The sequence below is a fragment of the Macrobrachium rosenbergii genome, chromosome 3, assembly GCF_040412425.1.
Source record: "Macrobrachium rosenbergii isolate ZJJX-2024 chromosome 3, ASM4041242v1, whole genome shotgun sequence".
NCBI lineage: Eukaryota > Metazoa > Arthropoda > Malacostraca > Decapoda > Palaemonidae > Macrobrachium > Macrobrachium rosenbergii.
Window position 1 is genome coordinate 90,401,234 of NC_089743.1, and position 13,121 is coordinate 90,414,354.

The 13,121-nt window shown below is 37.1% G+C and overlaps 1 protein-coding gene across 1 annotated transcript in view; it reads right to left on the bottom strand.

The window, feature by feature from the left end:
- Positions 1–1,334: 1,334 nt before the first annotated feature.
- LOC136827513 (uncharacterized) overlaps positions 1,335–13,121 on the bottom strand; it is a 43,500-nt gene continuing 31,713 nt past the window's right edge. The window contains exons 10-11 of the transcript XR_010849808.1: positions 4,205–4,422; positions 1,335–3,574 (exon numbers count right to left, since the gene is read on the bottom strand). The gene's annotated coding sequence lies outside the window, so the exon portion shown is untranslated. The remainder of the gene's footprint in view (positions 3,575–4,204; positions 4,423–13,121) is intronic.

A 13,121-nucleotide genomic window follows, 5' to 3' on the forward strand; every position in this document is an offset into this window, starting at 1 on the left:
AGCCAATAGGAATTCGACTGTTTAGCAGCCAATCAAAACGCAGCATATATTTCCCGCCTAAACTAGCAGTATATCGAGAGTTCCTCTGACTTATGCGTTGCTGTTTGGAAAAAAATGAAACTCGTGAATTTTCGGCCTTTTTTTATATTTTTAATTTTTTTCAATTTTTTGGGGTTTATTTACTTTAAGACATTATGAGTCAGTATGCCATATGGATTTTGCATCCTTTGCTGTAAAACATATTTTTTTTTTTATTATTTTGGTTTTGGACATTGGTTGCAACTCGAGGGAATTTCCATTCTTTTTTTACTGTATACTTTGGTGAGAATGTTACAATGAATTAAAAAGCTGATAACGCTCATTCTCATGGAGAAATACTTGATATAAAGGAATTGTAGTAAATAGCAGATGTTTGTTCATTCTTGTAATTAATTTACCTGACTTTTATGTGACAGTGGTCTTCAACATTTACTTAAAATATAAAACCAACTAATGTGCTCTACAGCACATTGGCTTATAGACTCCTTAATTTCTTTAATTATATTGCAAATTAGTTTCAGTAAGTTTCTAGAGTCCAATTAATTGACATAAAACTCAAAAATAGGGAAAATAAAAATTATAAAAAAAAGGGCTGAAAATTCATGAGTTTCATTTTTTTCTAAACAGCACCGCATAAGTCAGAGGAACTCTCGATATACCGTTAGTTTAGGCGGGAAATACATGCTGCCTTTCGATTGGCTGCTAAGCTTTCGAGTTCTTATTGGTTGTCCCTTACTTGTTTCCATGGGAACCAATGTTGTAAACAAATTTGTTTTATTATTTTGTGACAGCCAATAGGAACTTCCCTCTTTTTCTTTTCGATTGTTTAGCAGCCAGTCAAAAAGCAGTAATAAATAGCAGAATCTCTTCATATATTTCCCAGCCTAAACTAACAGCATTTCTTTAATTATATCGATATCAGAGAGTTCCTCTAATTTATGCGTTGCTGTTGACATTTGGAAAAAAGGAAACTCGTCATTTTTTCGGCCTTTCTTTATCTTTTTTCTAATTTTGGGGGGTTATTTTCATTCATGTGGACTATAGAGGCTTATTAGCAGCAATTTGCAATTTACTTAAAGTCATTATGAGTCGGTATGCCATATGGCTTTTGCATCCTCTGCTGTAAAACATAATTTGGTTTTATTTTTGATTTTGGGGGTTTATTTACTGGACATTTTTTTTTTTTGTTCTTTGTACTTTGGTGAGATTTTACAATGAATTGAAAACCTGGTAACGCTCATTCTCATGGGGAAATACTTGATACAAAGGAATTGTAATAAATAACAAATGTCTTTTCTGAGTTTAATCATCGTAATAATATTGTTTCTTTGCAAAAATTTTGCAGTATACAACAGTTTCTCTTCCGAGTCCATGATGTACACGTAAAAAAATTGCCATCTGAGGGGAAACAACAAAAAACTGAAAAGTGGTGCTGAATTTCATGTGCTTTAATAGAAGCTTGCAATGTATAAGGACCCACATACTTTACAGGATTAAAAAAAAAAGAGCTTTTTTGTAAGTTACATTTTTTTATGAAATTATCAATCCATATATGTTATTTTCATCTGTATTTCTTAACTGGAAATTTTACAGTGAATTAAAAAACCTGATGACACTCATTCTAATGGCAGGAATATCTGCGATACAAAGGAATTGCAATAAATAGCAGAAGTCTTTCCATTGTTGTATTCAACGTAGCTGTCTCTTCTATGATGGCGTTCTTTTGGTTAGTCTAGTATGCAACCAAGATCTAGCGACAGATATGCGAGTGATGTATATGCATGTGGTGGTTAAACTTGGGTTCGGCAGCAAACCTCTTCACTTGCAGGGCTTCCCCCCAAACGAGCAAAAAAGAGAGACGTGTACAGAGTGATGGGTGTCCATACACTATTGCGTGTATTTTACATGTACGATGTACATGTTGAATACAGCCGTATTCCACATCCTTAATCGGCTGAAGCCAATCGTATTGCTGATACGGTACTAGGTTGCAAAGACTGTAATACTTGAAAAAACGATATCAAAAAAGCTATTTTTTTACAGTTGAATCTTCGATCGTTCCACGCCCTTATAATGACGTTGCAAGGTGCTGATACGGTACTAGACCACAAAATGCAACAGAACATAATTGATATGTACTAGGTGAATACTTTTCAGGATGCAGATAAGGTAATAAGTTGTAATGAAATATAAATTTGTACAAAAGTAGCAACATAATAGAGGTACGATAATCTTTTTTTGGGGGCGGGTGGGGGTATCTTTTAGCTGGGCACCGGTAGCTTCGTTGCACTTCATCCCCAGTTGGACTCCGGTGTTTTCTATCCTGGATAGTGCATCTGCTGCGGGGTTTTCTTGGCAGGCATATGTCGCATGGTGCACAAGAATTCGGCTGACGGAGTACCCATCCTGCATTTTGGTTCGGGGTTGGACGAGTGGCTGATTTGTCAGGATGGCGAAAGGTGTACCTTCGAGTAGGTGTCTGAAGTCTCTGGAACTTAGGTGTAAGGAGAAGGTGTTGCATTTCTCCTCAGCTGGTGTTAGTTGCCTGAAGCCTTGGGGATGGGTCGTTACGGTGACTGTTCTATAACAGCGCTTGTGGCAACATTGCTTGCGTTTGCTGGAAGTCTACCCTGGGAGCTGGGAAACTGACGATGTTGTCAAGGTGAGCCATGCTTTGTGCGGTGCTGGGTAGAAATCGGTTAATTTTTTGTGGTCCCTGTATGGAGGTTGTATTCGGGCATTTTCTGACAGCTGATACATTAGAGGAAAAGTACAGCTCTGATATGTTTTAGAGGTTAGAGGATGGACGCCACTTTCAGCCTTGATAACCCAGGAACTCGATGAAGGAGGCCTCAGTACAGCTCTGATATATTTTTGGGCTCTCCTGATTTTTTAATTGAATGCCGTCGACGTAGAAGAAGGCAAAAGGGAAGACCTCCAAGAATGCTGTCCATCCGCCTCTAGAATGTGGACCCTGAGTTCCGGAGGCCAAATGTACTGTAAGTAATAGTGTTGGTGACAGACAGTGTGATGATTGCCGTTTTCGGGACGTCTTTGCAGTGGACCGGGTCTTGAAAGTGGCTTTTCATTAGGCCGAACTCGTAAAAGATTCTTGCCCCGTCGCTAGCCACAGACAAACTCGACCATTTCCAGGACACACTGTTTAATCAAAACTTCTCTAATCGTATGTGGTGGCTACTTCTGCTCAACAATGCAAGAGGAACCTTATCGGGTGCGTCAAGATATGTCTTTTGTGGTATGGCAAATCCAGTTCTGGCAAAGTTCCAGCTTTCTCACATCGAGCCTTCTCAGCACAGGAAAGATCAGCGCTGTCTGACGTATTGTCAGGATGGACAGACTTCAGGTGCTCCTTCAGCTTTCAGGTTTCATGGTACCACTGGCAAGGACCTCGCCATACAGAAAACACAGTGTGGCCTTTGGGTCCCATCTTGCTCACCGATGAAAGTGACCCAAAGGATATATTATATTCGCTGTTGCATTTCCTTTTCTTTGACATTTCCACCTTGTGCCTGGGCTGTCAAAATATAAATAAAAATGTGATTTATATGGAAGCGGTAAGCAGCTTATGGGTAATAATGATAAATGACAGTAAGAGTGAACCCTCTCCTCTCTCTCTCTCTCTCTCTCTCTCTCTCTCTCTCTCTCATATCTATAATTGAAATTTTAAATAAATAACACAACAATTCTAACACAATGCATAAACATATTCCATTGATCTAACTAGCCATATATATATATATATATATATATATATATATATATATATATATATATATATATATATATATTTATATATATATATATATATATATATATATATATATATACAAATATGTGTGTGTGTAGAACAGAGAGAGAGAGAGAGAGAGAGAGAGAGAGAGAGAGAGAGAGAGAGAGAGGTAAGTTTATAATTTTCTGCATAATACTTTATGTTGCTGGAAGCCACATCTCTCCGTGAAAGCAACAAGAATTCATTTTAGTTATACATAAAGATATTGGATGCTTGAACAAAGTGAACTAGTAAGTTACATTTCAATTTAACAGTAAAGGAAGGTGGTGGTAAGCAAAAATCTACATTTTGTCACATTTATAAGAACACAAAGTTATATAACAACATCAAGAATAATTATTGGCTGTACCTTACCTAAATCACAGGAAAATTGAACGAGAAATATGAAGGATACGCAAGTATGCCACTACTAGGATGCACCATCTCCAACTTTCCTGCAGAGCGTATCGAATAGGTTACAGATGTCACCAAATAAGTCGATTCTTGGTCCCTTACCCTGCAGAATCGCCATTTGCTTGGATGCATTCTCAGAGCTGTTTTGTCCCGCGTTACTTGATGATAATAAAACTCATCTGCAAAGGAAAGGAAAATACGAGACATTAAACTTAATTTTTGTATTTATAATTACAGCTTTTATGAGATTTTCACGGATCCTCTGAGACCCATGTATGGACCCCAGGTTAAAAATCCCTGAAATTGAATTAAAATCCTCTTTTGAAATAATATTGTTAAATCATGCACTTCATCTATGTAGAAAATGCTATTTTTTAAGTAAATTGTAAAGTAGAGTGCAATATGAAAGCCACTCTTCCATGTCAAGTTGTTTCGGCAAGAGAGAGAGAGAGAGAGAGAGAGAGAGAGAGAGAGAGAGAGAGGAGAAGGGGGGGGGAGAATGGGAGAGAGTGCTACTCGAATCAAACACAGTTATCAACCACATCTCCAGACACAGCATAAACTTGTATTCTTGTCGTTGTTTTCATAGATAATTTCATTTGAATGACAAATTTTCTCTGAAAGATATGTTTGTAGGCCGATGACGAAGTGTCGTTAGGAGCAGAACAAAAACCGCTGATATCATTGATATTTGTTTTTCATTTCTAAATAAGCGTTAAGAATGATAGGTATTACATGTAACGATAATGTCCCCTTCTCTGAACAACACGTATGCTTCCGCCGATCTACAACTACAAGTACAAGGAAGAACACACTCTGATCTGCCACTGTGCTTAGGCAACTTAATCTGGGCAGTTCGAACACGTGCATTGACCTTGGCTTCCATTTCAGTCAACAAGCAATCGTCCTCAAAGACATACTTTAACAGGTACACAGTTAACTTAACCTTCCTTAACCTAACGTGCATAAGAAGACGCAGGATAAGAATGCCGTTCAAGTTAATGGCAAACATGGGAAAATTATGGTATCTTGCTAAACGTAAGACATCTACGACTCTGAACAACTTTTGTCTTCTACATTTTAGAACTAGACGATTACTTCATCAGATATAATCTATCCTAGTACGACATGTAACTGGACTTCGTTGTAGCCTACCCTTGAACAAATGTTTAATCCAATTTTATAACTTACATATTCCCTCGAATATAAGTATCCAATATATATTAGTACTGCTGTCATACTAACTATTGAAATTCGTGGTAGCAGTGTCCACATTGAAAATAAATAAACTACGCTCATTGTGATTTCCCAGTGCAGAAACAAGGAAGACAAATAGAAAACTACATTTTCTTTAATGTTTACTTATCACGAAAGAAAACTTAGCTAAACATTTCTTGGGGACTTTGCTATATTTAAATCGCCATTCAGTTTGAAGAAAATGAACACCTGGCAGTTTAATTCTATTTTCATGAGTACGGATTAAGTCTATTGAAACCAAATTGTTACAGTTGAGGCATAACTCTCGTTATTGTCATTTTCAATGTTAATGGATAGTTGAGGGCTTTAAACTAACACGTAGCCAAAAAACTGAACGTTCATCTTGCCATTAGTATGGGATCACTAAGACAAGAAGGCTATGTCAATGATCCATATTTTCCTTTTAAGTACTTTATAATGTATATCCTATGCCAGATATACAAATTAATCTGGTTTCTTTAACAAATTTAACTGGTTACAAAGGCTACACATTACGACGATGTACATGCACGTCTAAGTCCATAGAGATTTCAGTAAAATTATTTGGTTTTTCTCCTAATATCTTAATGTTATAAACAACTTGTCATATAAAGTTTAAATTTATACAGTATTTTATTGTTCGTGAGTTATTTAAGCCGTAAATAGGACGGAGGCTGTAGTATATTCAGCATTTCTTTTTCTTCAGGGAAGCCTCTATCTTCAGAAAACTAAAGACACCATCATGTTTCCAAATTTCCCAGCAGAATCTATACATCACAACACCATCCTGCCTAATTTGCCCCCTTTCTTCATGGTCGATACTTCCACCACTTCCCAAAGCATTATGAAAACCCATTTTATTCACGCATTTCACCTCTACAGTATGGTAAAAATTCACAAAGGTATTTATATTCACTGAACACTATGAGGTTCATGTTCTTATGCCATCAATCCCTCCATGCATTTCTGAAATAGCGATCTTTTTAAGCCTATTTTGTGACAATGATATTAATGATTCATAGTACGTGGATGCCTCAAAACGTTCGAGATACAGTTCTTTGGATCTTTGGAAAAGTCAGTGTTCACACTTATGATTCAAAGCTACTACTTGTAACAGGTGTGAAATGAGTTAACAAAAAGCTCATGGATCATTTATGGGTCATAACTAAAAAGTCTGACTTTACTGTGAAAATATTACTCACCTGCCCAGTGCCAGACTTCTCGTGTTGGTTTAGGGGGGGTTACCAGGGGCTCGTTTGGGTTGGGGGCTATACTATCAAACTAATATCTAAAAGAAATACACCCTCGCGCACATCCCAATTAATTTTTAGCTTACTGGCTACCGGTTAAAGCAAGAATCAGGATTAGATGTGCTCTGGCATATTCCAGAGTGATAAATATGAATGAAATATTTGAGACATCCTCGCACCATAAGTCATATCAGTGTAATTACTCGAAAGAGGATGGATAAATATAGATTAATGGAGACAATAAATCGTAATCAAGATAAAGGAAAAATGAATTTTGAGCACAAGGTACCCAGACCTATACTAAGCTCTACCAGAGAGGAAAAAGGTTTGAAAGCACAGAGCCATTTAAAAGGAGATTAAAGACGAATCGATTCAAAACAGTTATATTACAATAAAAACAAAGCTTCTTCTAGAAAACTATAAACTGTAATAAACAAATAAATAAACCTGGAAGGTGAAAATGGATAATTACAATTTTGATATTATTCTGCTCAATTCTGGGGACTTTTTAGCTCCTTTGATCTCAAAGGTTGCCTTATATTTGCCATTGCACTCGTGTTCATTCGTTATCCATTATCAACGTGATTCCTCACTGAAAGGGATGAAGCTTCCATTTTCTTCAGTCACCAATTTTGTTCACTATCACGGGGCAGTTATAGTATCCCGGTCGTACGCTCACATAAATATGCAAAAGAATTTGTAAACGATAATGGAAAACACCTCAACGGAATCTTGAATTTACGACAAGTTACCACAAGAAATGATAAGATGAGAAACTCAAAATATTTTTAAGGCCAGATTCAAGACACTACTCGTAATCAGTTATGACATGGAAGGACAAGTTATTCGTGAAAACTATGACCTATAACTGTCTAATTAAATTTGGCCATCCTAAAATAAAACAAGGTGATGATTTACAATCAGGCATTCAATAATGAAAGCTATTTTACACAGACGGCAACGTCCTATTTTCTTCATTAACTTTTCCTTAACACTCTTTACCATCAATGAAGACCACTATGTTTAGATATTGTGCCATTCTATCCACCAAGAGTGACTGAGAAACACGGTGGAAGAACAGTGAAGAAAGAATGACACTGAGGAAGTGATGAAGGTGAATTATTTGAAAAGGAACTGAATTGCAATATGCCTCTCTTCATCATTATTATCATCCAAGTTCAGTTTTGGGGACACTCCTAAGACTATAATTCGGAATTCGGTCCTTCAAGTAAGGGCCAGTTATGTGACAGCTATTTTTCACACTTTAACATTTACGAAAACGTGACGTAAAAAAATTCGAACACGTAAATTTGGGACAATATACGGAATAGATTTAATCATAAGAATGGCATGGTATGTAAAATTTATGATATTAACATACCCCAACAACAAAAACATCTTATAGACCCTAATGATTGCCATCGATGACGGTCCTGAAAAACCCTAAGGCTGGGGTTTTCAGTCACCAAATGATTTTTTGAAAATCTAACCATTTTCCTTTGTGATGACATGCTCGTTGTTATCCAGAACAAAAAATAGGTCTAAGCACACAGAGTATTTCAGTACAGCACCCAGAGTCTAGAAACTTTTTTTTTTTTTTTTGGCGGTTCCTCTGAGAACACTTGGCTCAGAATTTTAGCCATGAAATGGGGAAAATATCAGTGTATAGTCGCCATTAGAGTCCATTTATTGTATAATCTCACCTTATGTCAGTAATCCTTTGGCCCTTTCTTAGATCTGAACACTTCGAAAACCAGGAAGGAACTGAATAAAATTCAGAAGCTCAAAACAAAAAGGATTCAACAAATAAATCAAAAAAGACGGAAAATGTGATTAGTATAAAACGAAAACTGTGATTAAAAATGGCGTAAACTTAGCGTGGACTTCACCAATACTGGCCAAGTGGTTTTGAACTGTGCCGTCGGGTGTGTTCTTTAATTATCATTATTGTACCAAAAATTTATTTTGAATAGTGGTAAGCTTTCTTTGTTAATTCTAAAGCTTTTGTAAGACTGTAAACGAGTTTAGCATCATTATTATCAGTGGATGACATCTACACATATTTTTAAGAAATATATGAGTCTACTAGTCCCATTCAGTAATTATATAGTCTCAACCCCCGGGAGCTCTTGACCTTCTAATCGTCTAGCAGTTTGTACAAAAATTACCAGTCGACATCAGGCTATTCCAGGCCGATGAATTCGGTTCTAGTTTTTTTTTTATTTTTTTTATTAAATTAACTTACTGACTAGTAGTTTGCCGAGGATTATCAGGAGTGGGATGGAGGATGTGTGAGGAGGAGAAGCTTTGTTAGGAGGTATAAGGTGCTCGCACTAATGGACTGTAATGCTCGATAGACCCATAGTTGTATTAGTAATTAGCAATAATTTTGGGTCACTTACCCGCTTTGTAGCTTTCGGGTTTATTTTGATTCGATGCAGTGTAAGGACTCAGATTAACTATTATAAACAATATTCACGGAAGGTTTTGAAGTTGGGACTTTTGTTGTTGCTGTTTTGTATGCTTGCCAGGTATGGTTGAGCTTGGACGGGTGATACTACTTTAAAACTTTTACTGAGGGTATTGCAAGTTTCAGTAATACACTCGGAATCCGATGCAATATGCCAAGTTTGAGGTTAGAGAAGGAAAACGCCAAATAAATGCTAGGGACAATGAAATTGGTGGTGGTAACTCTCCCCAGGTCAATCGGTAATTTTCTCTCCTACTGATGGGTACCTTAGGTTTGAAAGGAGTTTGCAAACCTCGCCGGTTAATCTTCTCATTTCGCTCAAACCAACGTTTCATTGTTACGACCATCGACAATATAAGAAATTTTTCATATCCATACCTTCATCATTCAATTTCATATCATAGACTGACTTACAGGCTGTTCTATGACCAAGAGCCCGTGCTAACACAACACCAGCTCAAAAACAGGAATATGTAATGTTAATCGATGTTTCTCTGATGTACTTACGCTTTCTTTCATACTTACTTGCACCTCATATTCTGTTAGTCGTGACGCAATGATTAGGATGCTTAAAATAAAGACAAAATACAAAAAACCGCGTTCTTCGTTACAATACGACGTAAAGGCCTTTCCGAATACTGCAATGCGTATCGGCCGGCTGCGTGCGGAATGGCTTGGTCTCTCCTTCCCGTTAGGCTTTGTAATCACACTGATTTATGAGGATTTGGTCGAAAGGGCTAGGCCCCGCAGCAACTGGGTTAACAGGTCCTGCTAGGCAAAGTTGGGAAGAACTCCTACTAAGCAACGGAGGGAAGAACTCCTTGCGAACGCGAGGTTCTAATATTCGCCCTCACCGTCGCGGTTCATGGAATACACCGTAACCTTAGTTACTAATTCGTTCGTCTGTCTACCCGACGTTACGACAACGATGGTCATCAGCGCCAGTAATGGGTTGGCTGTTGGGAGAGTCGTAGGTAATCTCTCCCGTCACTCTGAAAAGAATGTGACACACATTCATTCCCCTGAAATCGGTAATCCTCTTGGGATTACTTGGTTTAGTCGCAGTTTCTTCCTATTACCAGTCTTTGGAATTCACTTCATGCTTTTATTTTACTTTCATTTCAGAGGCAAAAGGTCTATAGCATCCCTATTTTTATTTTTTTCCCTTGGGCCTGGTGTAGGAAAGGACATAAACTACCCAGTGCCCTGAACTCAACGAAGAAGAAGAAGAGAGAGAGAGAGAGAGAGAGAGAGAGAGAGAGAGAGAGAGAGAGAGATCATTACACATTTTTGGTACTTGGGAATCTGAGAGCGGGTAGAGCGACGGCTGTAAGTCTATTTCAGTGATATTTTCTAAATGATTATAATTTAACACGTAAAGTTGAAATGTATAGGATAAATTGTATTATCACGTTTTATCTAATAATAAATCTCATGAATTTACAACGTATAAGACAGTCCAAGTAGATTTTAACAGTAACTATTGCATTGCCCAAGCAATAAGCTCACACGATCTTACCAATACCTGGGAGTTGTGTGTCAATGTTTCCAGCGTGACTGGGCAACTAATGTTTTCTTTCATTATTTTCTAGGGCACTCAGTAGCTCAAGGATCTCAATGCCCAAAATCTCAGGAAGACACTTGTAATTCATAAGTCACCGGATGATGATGTACAATTTAAGTGGATAAAAAATTACAGCAAAAGAATGTTAGTTTTAATCTTTTAGGTACTCCTTTGCACGGTCAACTTACTTCACTAAATTTCCGTCGCAACTTCAGTGGTCATTGATTTCACACGAAGTGAAATTATTTCTATCTGGAATGTCATAAAGGATTTATACATATCGAAGACCCCATAAATTCTATCAGTAGCTTTGAAACTTTTATAGAATATTGTAGATGAATCAGAATGACTTTATAAATTAAAAATGGCCATATGTAAGTCTACTGTTCCCAGGATTTTGAGAAAAATACCGTGGATTCTCTAATATCAATTTTACAGTAATCTGATAATTGCAAAAAGTTTACGTTCTCGAAAATGACAAAATAATCCTACGCTGTGTCGATTGACAAGAATGATTTGCCATCGACCACTGTCGCGGCGAACTTTTTATCAAAATTATTATTATTATTATTATTATTATTATTATTATTATTATTATTATTATTATTATTATTATTATTATTATTATTATTATTATTATTCAGTAGATAAAACCTATTTATATGGAACAAGCCCACAGGGGCCGTTGGCTTGAAATTCAAGCTTCCAAAGAATATTAAGGCGTTCATTACGAAGAAGTAATATGAAGTAGCCTAACGGGAAATACAGAAGAGATTCCACTTAGTAAAAAAAAAACCAAATTAATAAACAGATAAACAGATAAAAATGTATTAAAATACAAGAAGAATAGTATTAGGGTAGTAAAGCATTGCATTTTCGCTTGAACTTCTGAAGTCCCAATCGCGAGACATCCTTTGGGAGGCTGTTCAACAGTCCAACGGCGTGAGGAATAAAGGACCTCTGGAACTGAGAAGTTCGACAGCGAGCCACATTAACTGCATATTGGTGCTGCTGTTCAGCGAATCTGGTTGTTCTCGGCAGATAGAGGGGATCAGGGATCAATTATGAATGTGAAAGATCTCTTCTGGAATACAACTTATGAAAAAGTGGCGAGCAAGAAACCAGCAGTCGATGGTGCAAGTCATCAGAAAACGCCATTACAGTATTATTCATTTTCGTGTGTACTTCATCATTCTCATACCATTAACAGGTTACACCATGCATCATAACCATGCATATGAGGCCACCATATCCTCATAAAATCAAGCATGATGATCTAAAAGACAAAGAGATGCGCACCATTCAATTATAAGCGAATACCACAGGAAAATAACGGGGAAAAGTTGCATACCAAATGTTTGTGTTTATTCACACATCCGGGTACAAAGATGTATGAATAAGCATGAAAACGCGCTTGGTAAAGAACTTTTGCCTGCTATTTTCTTGTGATATTCGTCCATATTAATAAGTAATTTTGATTTCCTGCGCCTCATTACTACATTCTATCGATGGAAATTTTGTTTTCTTTGCCTGTTAATCTTTAACTACTTGACAAGGGGACAGTTATGAGTTTGTTGGTTTTGCTGTATCATTATATTTCAGTACGTCTTCTCCGGGTAACGGCTTCTTCATTATTCATAACTGATGTCTTTCCTCAGTCATCTGTGCTCCAAATGACAACCAGAATCTTTGTAATACTTTTCATTTATAGCGTCAGTTTCTTATCGGCGAACAATTGGTCTTTACTGTCAGTATCTCGAACAATTTTTTCAACCCAAACATTTATTGCGAAAATGTAAACCTTCAATTCCTCCTCGTTCTTCTCCTATATCTTCTTTTTCTTCTTATTATCATTACATAATCTAATTTCCACTCTCGAGTATATCCTGTTAGCTAGAAAAGTACGTTTTTCGTCAATGCAGTTTCACTATAACGTAGGATTCCCTAATTAGCAAATTAGCGAACTTTTTGTCCTTGCTAAATATCTCGAGCAAAAATAATTTTTTAGTTTTCTGTGAAAGAACACTATTGGGTTAGCTTTGTCTGTCCGTCCGCAATTTTTACTGTCCACACTTTTTCTGTCCGCCCTCAGATCTTAAAAACTACTGAGGCTAGAGGGCTGCAAATTGGTATGGTCATCATCCACCCTCCAGTCATCAAACATACCAAATTGCAGCCCTCTAGCCTCAGCAGTTTTTATTTTATTTAAGGTTAAAGCTAGCCATAATCGTGTTAATGGCAACGATATAAGACAGGCCGCCAACAGGCCGTGGTTAAAGTTTCACGGGCCGCGGCTCATACAGCATCATACCGAGGCCAGCGAAAGATAGATTTATTTTCGGTGGCTTTGGTTACGCT